This window comes from Hylobates moloch, unplaced genomic scaffold, assembly GCF_009828535.3.
Source record: "Hylobates moloch isolate HMO894 unplaced genomic scaffold, HMol_V3 SCAFFOLD_18, whole genome shotgun sequence".
Taxonomy (NCBI): domain Eukaryota; kingdom Metazoa; phylum Chordata; class Mammalia; order Primates; family Hylobatidae; genus Hylobates; species Hylobates moloch.
This window is the reverse complement of record NW_026652293.1, coordinates 70655991-70670601: the sequence shown is the minus strand read 5'-3', so window position 1 is coordinate 70670601 and position 14611 is coordinate 70655991. Positions and strand designations below refer to the sequence as shown.

At 38.9% G+C, this 14611-nt stretch overlaps 1 pseudogene; it reads left to right on the top strand.

The window, feature by feature from the left end:
• The first annotated feature begins 1398 nt into the window (after positions 1-1398).
• Positions 1399-14064, top strand: LOC116457445 (chloride intracellular channel protein 4-like; annotated as a pseudogene).
• Positions 14065-14611: the final 547 nt, after the last annotated feature.

Genomic DNA, 14611 nt, shown 5'->3' with positions numbered 1-14611 from the left:
TGGAATGAGGGAGTGAACACCTCGGTGGTGGACTAGTCTCTTGCAAAACAGTAAAAATGCTGAGAAAACTAAAATTAACCATTTTTGAAATCTTAAAATTAAACAAAGCCAGAGAGCACACTGAAAAAAACATATATGCAAAAAAAATTACTGAACCTTGGTAAGACAGTGGGGTCTTTGATATTTTGACATGTGGCTACTTCCATCACTCCTCCTTCCCAAGCTCAGTGGCCTGATAGCCTGATGAAAAACAAGCAATCTCAGAGCTAACAGACAAGATTGACCCTGTTTGGCACTCCATTAAAAGCAGCATTTCCATAGCATAGTCAATATTTTGTCTCAACTTCCAGCTACTCACAAAATCTCTATTCCTGGGGTGTTGTTGCTATTTGACTTAACTCAGAGTCCAGCTCAGCTGAAATTCTCAAAAGCCCTACTCCCAGGGCATTGCCAAAACAATAACAATTTACTGACAACATTGCAGCTGCCTTAAGCTGTGAAGGCAGTTGGTGCAAACAAAAGCCTAGCCATAATTTAAAAGCAGCACCTGGAAAACAAGGTGAGCATAAGGAAGTTTTAAAAACTTCAGGCTGGGCACAGTGGCTCATGCCTGTAATCCCAGCACTTTGGGAGGCTGAGGCGGGCGGATCATGAGGTCAGGAGATCAAGACCATCCTGGCTAACACGGTGAAACTCCATCTCTACTAAAAATACAAAAAAAATTGGCCAGGCGTGGTGGCAGGCACCTGTAGTCCCAGCTACTCGGAAGGCTGAGGCAGCAGAATGGCATGAACCCGGGAGGCGGAGCTTGCAGTGAGCCGAGATTGTGCCACCGCACTCCAGCCTGGGTGACAGAACGAGACTCCGGCTCCAAAAGAAAAAAAAAAACTTCAATATATTCCTGGGGATCTGAAAGGATGTTTGCATGTGCAAGGTTGTATATATGCCCAGAAAGACCTGGGAAAGGAAAATTCTGTCATCACCCCTGCCTGAACTTGGGCTCTTGAGAAGACAGAAACTGAGGGCTAAAATTGTCTTTAAAACTTACTGAAATGGCTTGGAGGCAGAGCAAGATGGTAGAATATAAGGCTCCACCAATTGTTCCTTCCACGAGGACACCAATTTAACAACAATCTACACAGAAAAACAAAACAAAACAAACAAACACCTTCATAAGAACCAAAATTAGGTGAGCACTCATAGTACCTGGTTTTAACGTCATATTGCTGAAAGAGGCACTGAAGAGACAGAAAAGAGTCCTGAATCACCGACGCCCCTCCTCCCCCACCCCTGGCCATGGCAGGGGGTTGCTGAGAGCATCTCTGGGTGCTAGGGGAGGAGAATATACCAATTGTGAGGCACTGAACTCTGCGCTATCCTGTTAGAGCGAAAAGGAAAATGGGACCAAACTCAGCTGACACCCACCCACAAAGGGAGCATGTAAATCAGCCCTACCCAGAGCAGAATCACCTGTCCCAGCAGACAGAACATGAGTTCCCACAAACCTTGCCACCGAAGGCTACGGTGTTCTGTGTCTCCAAGTAAACTTGCAAGGCAGTCTAGGCCATAAAATCGTCAACTATTAGGTGAGTCCTAGTGCTGAACTAGGCCCAGAGATGGTGGCCTGGTAGGGGGCAAAGACGCACTGAGACACCAGCTGGTGTAGGCAAGGAAATGCTGGCATCACCCCTCCCCTAACCCCAGGCTGTGCAGCTCACAGCTCAAAAGAGACACATCCTTTCACTTGAGGAGGAGAGGGAAGAGTGCGGAGGACTTTGTCTTGCATCTTGGATACCAGCTCAGCCACAGCAGGAAAGGGCACTGGTCAGAGTTGTAAGGCCCCTGTTCTAGACCCTAGCCCCCAGATGACATTTCTAGACAGACCCTGGGCCAGAGGGAACCAAATGCCTTGAAAGAAAAGACCCAGTTATGGCAGCACTCATCACCTGCTAACTGAAGGGCCCTTGGGCCCTGAATAACCAGCAGTGATACCCAGGTATTACATCAAGGGTCTTGGGTGAGCCTCCAAGACTTGCTGGCATCAGGTGAGGCTCAGCACATTACTAGATCTGATGCTATGGGGCAAAATTCCTTCTGCTTGAGAAAAGCAGAGGGACTAGTAAAGGGGACTTAGTCTTGCGTTTTAGGTACCAGCATGGCCACAGTGGGGTAGATCACCAAGCAGGCTCTTGGAGTCCTCAATTCCAAGACTTGACCCTTAGATGGCATTTCCTGACCTGTCCTTGACCAGAGGGGAATCCACTACTCTGATGGGTGAGTCCCAGGCCAGGCAGCATTAACCACAAGCTGATTTAAGAGATCTTGCCCTAGAATAAATGTTTAAGAGAGTACTTCAGTGAGAAAGAAAAGGATATTAATGAGCAATTAGTAATCACGTGAAGGTATAAAACTCACTGGTAATAGTAAGTACACAGAAAAACCCAAAATATGACAACACTGTAACTGTGGTGTGTACACTATGCTCATACTAAGTAGAAAGACATAACAATGGACCAATCAAAAATAATAACTACAACAAGTTTTTAAGACATAGTCAGTAAAATAAGATATAAATAGAAACAATAAAAAATTAAAAGGTGGGAGGATGAATAGAAGATGCAGAGTTTTTATTAGTTTTCTTTTTGCATGTTTGTTTATTTAAACAGTGTTGTTAACACATTAAAATAATGGGTTATAAGATAGTATTTGCAAACCTCATGGTAACATCAAACCAAAAAACATACAATGGTTTATTAGTCCATTTTCATACTGCTATAAAGGACTGCCCAAGACTGGGTCATTTATAAAGGAAAGAGGTTTAATTGACTCACAGTTCTGCATGGCTGGGGAGGCCTCAGGAAACTTAACAATCATGGTGGAGAGACATAGGCCCCAATGCAATATAGCTGGAGATATCAACACCTCACTTTCAGCATTGGACAGATCTTCCAGAAAGAAACCCAACAAAGAAACATCAGACTTAATCTATACTATAGACCAAACTGGTCTAACAGATATTTACAGAACATTTAATTCAAGAGCTGCAGAATACACATTCTTTTCATCAGCATATGGATCAATCTCAAGGATAGACCATTAAGTTAGGTCACAAAACAAGACTTACAACACTCAAAAAATTTTAAATAATATTAATCATCTTATTTGGTCACAATAAAATAAAACTAGAAATTAAAAACAAGAGGAATTTTGGAAACTATCCAAATACATGAAAATTAAACAATATGCTCCTGAATGACCAGTGGATTAGTGAAGAAATTAAGAAGAAATCTGAAAAATTTTTGAAACAAATGATGATGGAAACACAACATACCAAAACCTAAACAGCAAAAGCAGTACTAAGAGGGAAGTTTAGCTATAAGTGCTACATCAAAATAGAGGAAAACCTTCAAATAAACAATCTATCAATGCATCTTAAAGAAGTAGAAAAGCAAGAGTAAACTGAACCCAAAATTAGTAGAAGAAAAAATTAATAAAGATCAAAGCATAAATGAAATAAAAAACAATACAAACATCAATGAAACAAAAAGGGTTTTTTAAAAAATATTAAGCAACATTGACAAATCTTTAGCCAGACTATAAAAAAATCAAATCAAAATGGGTTAAAGACCTAAATCCAAGACTTCAAACCATGAAACTTTTACAAGAAAACATTGGGGATAATCCTCAAGTCATTGGTCTGGGCAAAAATTTATTAAGCAATACCCCACAAGCACAGGCAACCAAAACAAAATGTTTCACATCAAGTTAAAAAGCTTCCGCACAACAAAAGATACAATGAACAAAGTGAAGAAACAACCCACAGAATGGAAGAATATATTTGCAAACTACCTATCTGACAAGGATTAATAACCAGAATATATAAGGAGCTCAAACAACTCTATAGAAAAACATCTAATAATCCAATTAAAAATGGACAAAAGATTTGAATAGACATTTCTCAAAAGAAAGACATACAAATGGCAAACAGGCATATGAAAAGGTGCTCAATATCACTGATCATCAGATAAATGCAAATCCAAACTACAATGAGATATCATCTCAGCCACCTCAATTAAAATGGCTTATACCCAGATGACAGGCAATAACAAATGCTGGAGGGGATGTGGAGAAAAGGGGACCCTTGTACACAGTCAGTGGGAATGTAAATTAATACAACCAATATGGAGAACAGCTTAGAGATTCCTCAAAAAAACTAAAAATAGAGCTACCATATGATCCAACAATCCCACTACTGGGTATATACCCCCCAAAAAGGAAATGAGTATATTGAAGACATATCTGCACACTCATATTTGTTGCAGCACTGTTCACAATAGCAAAGGTTGGGAAGCAACCTAAGTGTCCATTAACAGATAAATGGGAAAGAAAATGTGGTACATACACACCATGGAGTACTACTCAGCCATAAAAAGAATAAGATTCAGTCATTTGCAATAATATGGATGTAACAGATCATTATAATCAAAAAAAGTCTGGCACAGAAAGACAAACATCACATGTTCTCACTTATTTGTGGGATCTAAAAGTCAAAACAATTGAACTCATGGACATAGAGAGTGAAGAATGGTTACCAGAGACTGGGATGTATAGAGGGGAGCTTCAGGGGAGGGGAGGATGGTTAATGGGTTCAAAAAAAGTTAGAATAAATAAGACCTACTATTTGACAGCACAACAGGGTGACTATAGTCAATAATAAGCTAATTGTATATTTGAAATAACTTAAAGAGTATAATTGGTTTGTAACTCAAAGGATAAATGCTTGAGTGGATGGATACCCCGGTCTCCATGATGTGATTATTTCACATTGCATTCCTGTTTCAAAACATCTCATGTACCCCATAAATATATACATCTACCATGTACCCACAAAAATTAAAATCTTCTACTGATCATTGGCTGACCACTAAATCATACTTGGTATCCTATTGAGATTAACACACTATTAATCTGAATTAAATTATTTTACATTGAAATACTAATTGTAATATCCAGACCAACTTCTAAGAAAATAACAAAAAATATAGTAAAATAAGCAACAAAGAAATTAAAGTGATACTAAAAACATTATACTAAAAATATCTATTCAATACAAAAGATGACAGTAATCAAGGAATAGAGAAATAAAAAAGACACAAGATACAGAAAACAAATAACAAAATGGAAGAAATATATTCTAGTGTACCAGTAATTTTATTAAATATAAATGGATTAAATATTCTAATTGAAGGAAAGATTAAAGAAAATAAAAATAAATAAAAATGTAAAATTCAAACCCATGATCTAGAGACACACTTTAGATCCAAAGACCCAAATAAGTTGAATGGGAAAAGATGGAAAGTATTACCATGCTATCACACAAGGGGTAACAAAAAGATGGGCTTTTAGAATAAGATCAGGCAAAATAGACTTTAAGACAAAAATTGTTAAAAGAAACTAATGACATCTTATAATGATAAAAGGATGAAGTCATCAGGAAGAAATAACAATTACAATAAACATATGTACCTAATAACAGTGCCCCAAAATATATGAGGCAAAATATACAGAACTGAAGAGAGAAATAGAAAATTCAACAATAATAGCTGGGGACTTCAATACCTTGCTTTCAGTAATGCATAAAACACATAGGCCAATGATCAAGAAGGTAACAAAAGACCTGAACAATGCTATAAAACAACTAAACTGAACAGATACTTATAGAACATTTCACCCAACAGAAGCAGCACACACTTTTCCTCAAAATCATGTAAAACATTCTTCAAGATAGATTACGTGCTAGTCCATAACACCAGCCTCAATATATTGAAATAATACAGTGTGTTCACTGACCTAAATCAATTAAATGAGAAATCAACAACCTAAGGTTTTGGGAAAATTCAGTTTTGAAAATCAAAAACACACTATTAAATAACCAGTGGGTCAAAGAAGAAATCACAAGAGAAATTAGAAAATATTCTGAAGTAAATGAAAATGAAACTCAAAATACCAAAACTTTTGAGATGTAGCATCAGTTATTGAAGGGAAATATATAGATGCTAATGCCAATATCCAAAAGAAAGAAAGATCTTAAATCAGTAATCTCACTTTCCACATTATAAAACTAAAAAAGAAAAGCAAATAAATTCAAAGCAAGCAGAAAGAAGACAAAACTTGGAGCTGAAATAAATGCAATAGAGCACAGATGAAAAATCAAGAAAATTAATGAAACCAAAAGCTAGTTCACTGACAAGAGCAGCAAAATTGACAAATCTTTAGCTTAGGCTGACCAAGAAAAAGAGAGAAGATTCAAATTTCAAAAACCAGGAATGAAAGAAGGAATATATCTACCCCCTTAAAGAATATAAAGGATTATAAGGGAATCCTAGAAACAAATGTTTTTCAAAACATTAATTAGATAACAGATAAAATGGACCATATCCTGGAGAGACACAAAATACAGGAACAGACACACGAAGAAATGTGTAATTAGAGTAGATTTATGACAAGTAAAGAGATTGTGTTAATGATCTTGAAGCTTTCTATAAAGAAATGCCCAGCTCCAGATTAATTATCCAGAACATTTAAAGAATTAATACCAAGTAAAAATATCTTTAACCTGATGAAAAAACATCTACCAAAAACTCCACAGCTAACGTCATACTTAACAATAGAGGATTGAACGTCTTCCTCCAAAAATAAGAAAGAAGCAAAGATGTCCACTTTTGCCACTTGCATTCAACATTGTACTTGAGATTCTAGCCAGGAAATCTAGGCAAGAAAAAGAAAAGTGTGATCGGTGGCTCACGCCTGTAATCCCAGCACTTTGGGAGGCCGAGGTGGGTGGATCACCTGAGGTCCGGAGTTCAAGACCAGCCAGGCCAACATGGCAACATGGTGAAACCCTGCCTCTACTAAAAAAAAAAAAAAAAAGAAAAGAAAAGAAAAGAAAATAGTAAAACTATCTCCATTTGCAGGTGATATGACCTTTCATACAGAATCCTAAGGAATCCATAGAAAAAATTGTTATAACTTATAAATGAGTGCAACAATGTAGCAAAATATAAGATAAATATACAATAATAAATTGTATATCTATATATTAGCAATGGACAATCTGAAAATTAAGAAAATATAATTTATAGTAGCATCAAAAAGAATAAAATATTTTGGAATAAATTTAACAAAACAAGTGCAAGACTTGTACACTGAAAATACAAAACTGGTGAAAGAAATAAAAGAATATCTAAATAAATGGAAAAACATCACATATCCATAGAAAAATATTGATATGACAATATTTCTTGTTATGAGTTGAACTGTGTCTTCTCAAAAGACATGTTAAAGTCCTAAACCCTGGCCCCTGTGAATATGACCTAGTACAGTTGTCAAATTCATCTACAGATTCAAAGCAATTGCTATCAAAATTCCAGTTGCCTTTTCTTTGTAGACATAGACATGCTAATCCCAAAATGCACATGAAATTAAATGGGAATCATAAAAGCCAAAGAAGAACAATGTTGGAGGACTCGTACTTCCTGAGTTTAAAATTTACTATAAAAATACAGTAATCAGAACAGGGTGGTAATGACATAAGAATGTACATATAAAACAATGGATAGAATTAAGAGCCAGAAATAAGCTTTCCCATTTATGGGCAATTGATTCTCAACAGAGTTGGCTGGACAAATCACCGAAGAAAGAATAGTCTTTCCAACAAGTGATACTTGGACAAATCCACATAAATAATGAATTTGGAACTCACACTACATCACAAAATTAACAAAAAGTAAATCACACCCAAGCATATGAAATATACCTACCACAAGAAAAAATTGGAGTAAACCATCATGACGATGGGATAGGAAATGGCTTCTGATATAAGACATCAAAATAAAAAGAAGTAAAAGGAAAAAAAAGATAAATTGGACATTATAACAATTGAAAACTTTTGTGCTCCAAAGGACACCATCAAGAAAGTAAAAAGACAAAGTACAGAATGGGGGAAAATATTTGCAAAGCATATATCTAATACAGTATATGTAGCCAGAATATACAAAGAACCTTTACAATTCAGTAATAAAAATACATAAACCAATATTAAAATAAGAAAAATATTTGAATAGACATTTTTCCAAAGAAAATAAACAAATGGCCAGTAAAGACACTAAAAGATGCTGAACATCATTAAATATTAAAGAAATGAGCATCAATACTACAATAAGATACCATTTTATACCCAGTATGATGGCTACAATCAGAAAGACAATAATAAGTGTTAGCAAAGATGTGGAGAAAATGAAACCCTTATACAATACTGGTGGGATTACAAAATGGTTCATGCATTTTAAAAAATAGTTTCATAATTCCTCAAAATGTTAAACATAGAGTTACTATTCCTGGCTTAATCATTTCAGTGCTGATCAATGATAAAAATATAACCACAAGATACAACCACAGTAGTAGCAGCACACACAAGCTTTATTTAGGTGGTGTTTTTGACAGGTTTGCATGTGAGGGAAGCCCTGCATGGTACAAAGCTTTTCAAAAGCAAAGGCCTGTGGGCTACCACCCAGAAGAGAAGGGTGAGGGAAGCTCTCTAGGGGAGAAGGAGATCAAGAAGATTTGGGTCTAAATAACATCACTGCACAACATTGCAGGGAATTGCTGGATCACAGAACTCTGCAGGGCAGCAAAAACTTGGAGTCCTTTATAGCCACAGAGTTTATCTTACCTATAGCTAACAGATATTAGGTACAGTTTTACAAAGTATGCAAAGCAGGCAGTCTCTAAATGGCTAAGTCTGCTGACACGGGTTATATTTAAAACAATTGGATGTATAAAAATTTTACTTTGGCACTAAAGGGCTTTTGACCTAATGGGTGCCTGTTAAGATTTAAACAACATAAGTTCTGATATGATTTGGCTCTGTATCCCCACCCAAATCTCATCTTGAATTATAATCCCCACATGTCAACAGAGAGATCTGGCGGGAGGTGAACGGATCATGGAGGTGGTTTTCCCCCATGCTATTCTTGTGATACTGAGGGAGTTCTCACTCACAAGATCTGATGGTTTGAAAAGTGGCAGTTTCCCTGCACTCACTCTCTTTCCTGCCACCATATAAGACGTGCCTTGTTTCCCATTCACCTTCTGCCATGACTGTAAGTCTCCTGAGGCCTCCCCAGTTATGCAAAACTGTAAATCAATTAAACCTCTTTTGTTTATAAATTACCCAGTCTCAGGGAGGTCTCTATAGCAGTGTGAAAATGGACTAATACAGAAATTGGTACCAGGAGTGGGGCACTGCTATAAAGACAACCTAAAAAAGGGGAAGTGTCTTTGGAACTGAGTAATGGGCAGAGGTTGGAACAGTTTGGAGGGATCAGAAGAAGACAGGAAGGTGTGGGAAAGTTTGGAACTTCCTAGAGACTTGTTGAATGGCTTTGACCAAAATGCTGATAGTGATATGGACAATGAACTCCAGGCTGAGGGTCTCAGATGAAGATGAGGAACTTGTTGGAAAGTGGAGTAAAGGTGACTCTTGCTATGCTTTAGCAAAGAGACTGGCAGCATTCTGCCCACGTCCTAGAGATCTATGGGAATTTTGATCTTGAGAGAGATGATTTAGGGTAACTGGCAGAAGAAATTTCTAAGCAGCAGAGCATTCAAGGTGTGACATGATTTTTCCTGAAAGTGTACAGTTACATGTGCTCACACAAAGATGGTTTGAAATTGGAATATATGTTTAAAAGAGAAGCAGAGTGTAAATGTTTGGAAAATTTGCAAACTGACCATGTGATAGAAAAGAAAAACCAATTTTCTGAGGAGGAATTCAAGCAGGCTGCAGAAACTTGCATAAGTAACAAGGAGCTGAATGTTAATAGTCAAGACTATAGGGAAAGTGTCTCCAGCACATGTCAGAGACCTTTGCAGCAGCCCCTCCCATCACAGGCCCAGAGGCCTAGGAGAGAAAAATGATGTCCTGGGCAGGGCCCAGGGACCCACTGCTCTGTGCAGCCCTGGGACATGGCACCCTGCATCCCAGCTGCTGCAGCTGTGGCTAAAAGGGGCCAAGGTACAGCTTGGGACACTGCTTTAGAGGGTGCAAGCCCTAAGCCTTGGTGGCTTCTATGTGGTATTGGGCCTGCACATGTGTAGAAGACAAGAGTTGAGGTTTGGGAACCTCCACCTAGATTTCAGAGGATATATGGAAATGTCTGGATGTTCAGGCAAAAGTCTGCTGTAGAAGTAGTGTCCTCATGGAGAACCTCTGCTAGGGCAGTGTGAAAGGGAAATGTGGGGTTGGAGCTCCCACATGGAGTCCCCAATGGGGCACTGCATAGAGGAGCTGTAAGAAGAGGGCCACTGTCTTCCAGAACCCAGAAAGGTAAATCCACTGACAGCTTTCACTGTGTGCCTGGAAAAGCCACCAACACTCAATGCCAGCCCATGAAAGCAGGCAGGAGTGGGGCAGTACTCTGCAAAGCCACAGGGGTGGAGCTTCCCAAGGCTGTGGGAGCCTACCTCTTATATCAGTGTGCCCTGTATGTGAGACATGGAGTCAAAGGAAATTTAATGACTGCCCAGCCAGGTTTCAGAATTGCATGGGGCCTGCGGCCCCTTTGTTTTGACCAATTTCTCCCATTTCTAATTGAAACATTTACCCAATGCCTGTACCCCCACTGTATCTTGGAAGTAAGTAATTTGCTTTTGATTTTACAGGCTCATAGGCATAAGGGACTTGCCTTGTCTCAGATGAGACTTTGGATTTGGACGTTCGAGTTAATGCTGGAATGAATTAAGACTTTGGGGGACTTTTGGGAAGGCATGATTGGTTTTGAAATGTAAAAAGGACATGAGATTTGGGAGGTGGGAGGGGCAGATTATATGGTTTGGCTCTGTGTCCCCATCCAAATCTCATCTTGAATTTTAATTCCACCTGTTAGGGAGGGCCTGGAAGGGAGATGATTGGATCATAGAGAGTTTCCCCCATAATGTTCTTGCAATAATGTGAAAGTTCTCAAGAGGTCTGATGATTTTAAAAGTGGCAGTTTCCCCTGCACTCACTCTCTTTCCTGCCACCATGTAAGACATGCCTTGCTTCCCATTTGCCTTCTGCCATGATTGTAAGTTTCCTGAGGCCTTCCCAGCTATGCAGAAGTGTGAGTCAATTAAACTTCTTTTGTTTATAAATTACCCAGTCTCAGGGAGTTCTTTATAGCACTGTGAAAACGGACTAATACAGGGTCAATATAACCAGTCTATATTTTGCACATTTATATAACATTTACTACATGGCCAATCAATTCCATCACTAGGCATGTACCCAAGAGAAATGAAAACAGATGTCCTCATTAAAATGTATACATAAATGTTCAATGCTGCATTATTCATAACAGCCAAAAAGTGAAAACCATCTAAATGCCAATCAGTTTATGAATGGATAAACAAAATGTGGTATATCCATACTACAAAATATTATTCAGCAATCACAAATAGCAATAACAAAACCTGACATATGCCACAACATAGATGAGCCTTGAAAACATGCTAAGCAATAGAAGCCAGTCACAAAAAACACGCATTATTCCATTTATATATTTTCCAAAATAGGCAATTCTACAGAGATAGAAAGTAGATTAGTGCTTGCCTGAGGCTAGAAGGTAGCAGGATATGGAATGACTACTAATGGGTACCAGGTTTCTTTTTGGAGCAATGAAAACATTTTAAAATTAGATTATGTTAGTGATTGCATGACTCTGTGAATATGCTATTTACAAACCATTGAACTACATATTTTAATAGATAAATGTTATATGTGAATTATATCTCAATAAAGCTATTAAAACTGCCATAGAAAGCCCAGCACTCCAAATTAATCATTCATTTCTTACATTTAACTCACCTTTTGACTTCATAGATGCCCTATTTGACCCCATATCCTATGCCCTTTCCTCACTTGAAACTCCTTCATTGTGCCCTCTGGAACACAAGGTCAGTCATCCGCAAAATCTTTATCCTCATCCTTTTCTCTCAACATTCTCTTCAAGTTCTTGCTGTAACTAAAACTTGCCCTAGATGAGGCAGTACTTGCCCTCCAACTTTTTCAAATGATTTCTATTTGGTCTTACACATTTCATATTTCAGGACTTGGAGGTGTCTCTATATTATCAATTTTCTCAGATATGTGAATAAAGAATTCTTTTTAAGCATGCACTTTTAAAAGATTACTTCAATATATAGGACTGCCACTAACATTTACAAGTCCTGGGAATAGATACAAGTCTGAGGGCCCCAGCTCACAGCCACCTTCCATCCTCTTCCCAATCCAGGCTCCACCCCACACAACAAAGGGGCCTTATGTGTACTTGGGTGCACACCATAGCCACATATCTAAGCTCATTCCACCCCATTCCCTTCAAACAGCCATTCTTTTGCTACCCATGGGGCCTATCATCATCTACCTTTGAAGGAATGAATTCAAGAAACAGGCTCACCCCAGCCCTGGAAGCCAACTCAGGACCATTTGGGCAGAGAATTGCAAGATCTCATATACTAGGTGGGAGTCTAGAAGGGTTTACCAGTTCTGGGTGACTTCTCTTCTTGGTCCATGGAATACTTACTCTACAGAGAGGGACATGGCAGGAGGAGGGCCACCTCTGAGCCTTGTAAAATGTGAAACCCAAAACAGGAACCTCATTTATCTGAGTCTGAGGATGATACAACCATTATATCACTGTATGTATAAGATTACTTATAATCTAAAAATGTAATGTGGACTTACCCTATATGTTGACTTGTTTTGAGAGTGAAATGTCCATCATCTTTGAACTGGTCAATGTTAAACTTATTCAAAACAATTCTTCTTGAGTTTAATCTGCTTTCCTAGATGGTCTGTTCTGTTGAAAATAGTATTTTTGGAAAAATATATGAATAAACAATTTTCCAAGCAAAGATATATAACTAGTCCTCGAATACACAAACACATGTTCAAAGCCACTTATCATTAGAGACATGCACATTAAGGCAACACTGAGATACCAGTTCTCAGCTATCAGATTGGTATAAATTTTAAAATGTGACAGCACACTCTTATTGGAGAGCCTGCAAGGAAGCAAATGTTACCTTTCAACATGGGAATCATACCTCTAGGAATCTATCCTGATGCCACACCTCCCACAATTCAGAAACATATATGAGGACTGTCCAGTGAGCAGCATGGCAGGAGCCAGCAACCAGAGCAGCCCTGGAACAGAGGCAGCCACCGCCGTTCCAGGAGCCCAGCTGAGTAGGCCATGGCCTTGTCGATGTTGCTGAATGGGCTTTACTGAACAGGCTGAAGGAGGAGGACAGAGCCCCTCGTCAAGCTCTTCATCAAGGCTGGCACTGATGGTGAAAGGACAGGAAACTGACCCCTTTCCCAGAGGCTCTTCATGATTCTTTGGCTCAAAGGAGTTGTATTCAGTGTTACAATTGCTGACCTGAAAAGGAGGCCTGCAGACCTGCAAAAACTTGCCCCTCAGGACCCACCCACCATTTATAACTTTCAACAATGAGGTCAAAACAGATGTAAATAAGATCGAGGAATTTCTTGAAGACATCTTATGCCCTCCCAAGTACTTAGAGCTTTCACCAAAACACGCAGAATCAAATACTGCTGGAATGGACATCTTCGCCAAATTCTCTGCATATATCAAGAATTCAAGGCCAGAGGCTGATGAAGCACTGGTGAAGAGTCTCTTGAAAACCCTGCAGAAACTGAATGAATATCTGAATCCTCTCCTCCCTGATGAAATTGATAAAAATAGTAGGGAGGACATTACATTTTCTATACGTAAATTTCCGGTTGGCAATGAAATGACATTAGCCGACCTCCTGCCCAAACTGCATATTGTCAAGGTGGTGGCCAAAAAATATCACAACTTTGATATTCCAGAAAGAATGACTGGCATATGGAGCTATCTAACTAATGCATATAGAAGGGATGAGTTTACCAATACCTGTCCCCATGGTAAGAAGGTCGAAATAGCCTATAGTGATGCATCCAAAAAACTCAACAGGTAAAATCACATTTATGATAGAGATGTCTTTACGTCTTCCCCTAATATGCTTTTCCTAACAGACTGCTCCTTTTTCTACGGAGTAGAAATTGTATTTTGCACGAACATGCAGTTATTCAAGGTTAGGGTCAAGGATAGACAAGCAAGGTATAGTAGTTATCCTAAAGTATACACTCCTAAGCCCTATTATTTTAAAATCCTTTTACCCTGCCTACCCCTCGTACCCATGTCCCCCTCTCCTCAAATTTGGAGACACTACATCACAGACTTTTCACTTTGGATTGAAAGATTCACCCTGGGGCATGAAAGCTTTAAGGGAACGGATAACTCCTCCCTCCTCAGGCCCGGTGCCAAGGCGCAAGGCCACTTGGGCCAGCAGTTTGCATCAGCAACATAGCAGAAGCAGGAAGAGAGCTGGCCGAAAGACACGTACCTGCTGAAGACCAAGAGAGAGGCCATCCGGGTACCGCCTAGCAGTTACATCAGACTGAGAGACTGCCTATTTACAGGAGACTATAAAACCCCTGCCCCGTCCTCATTTGGTGCTGACG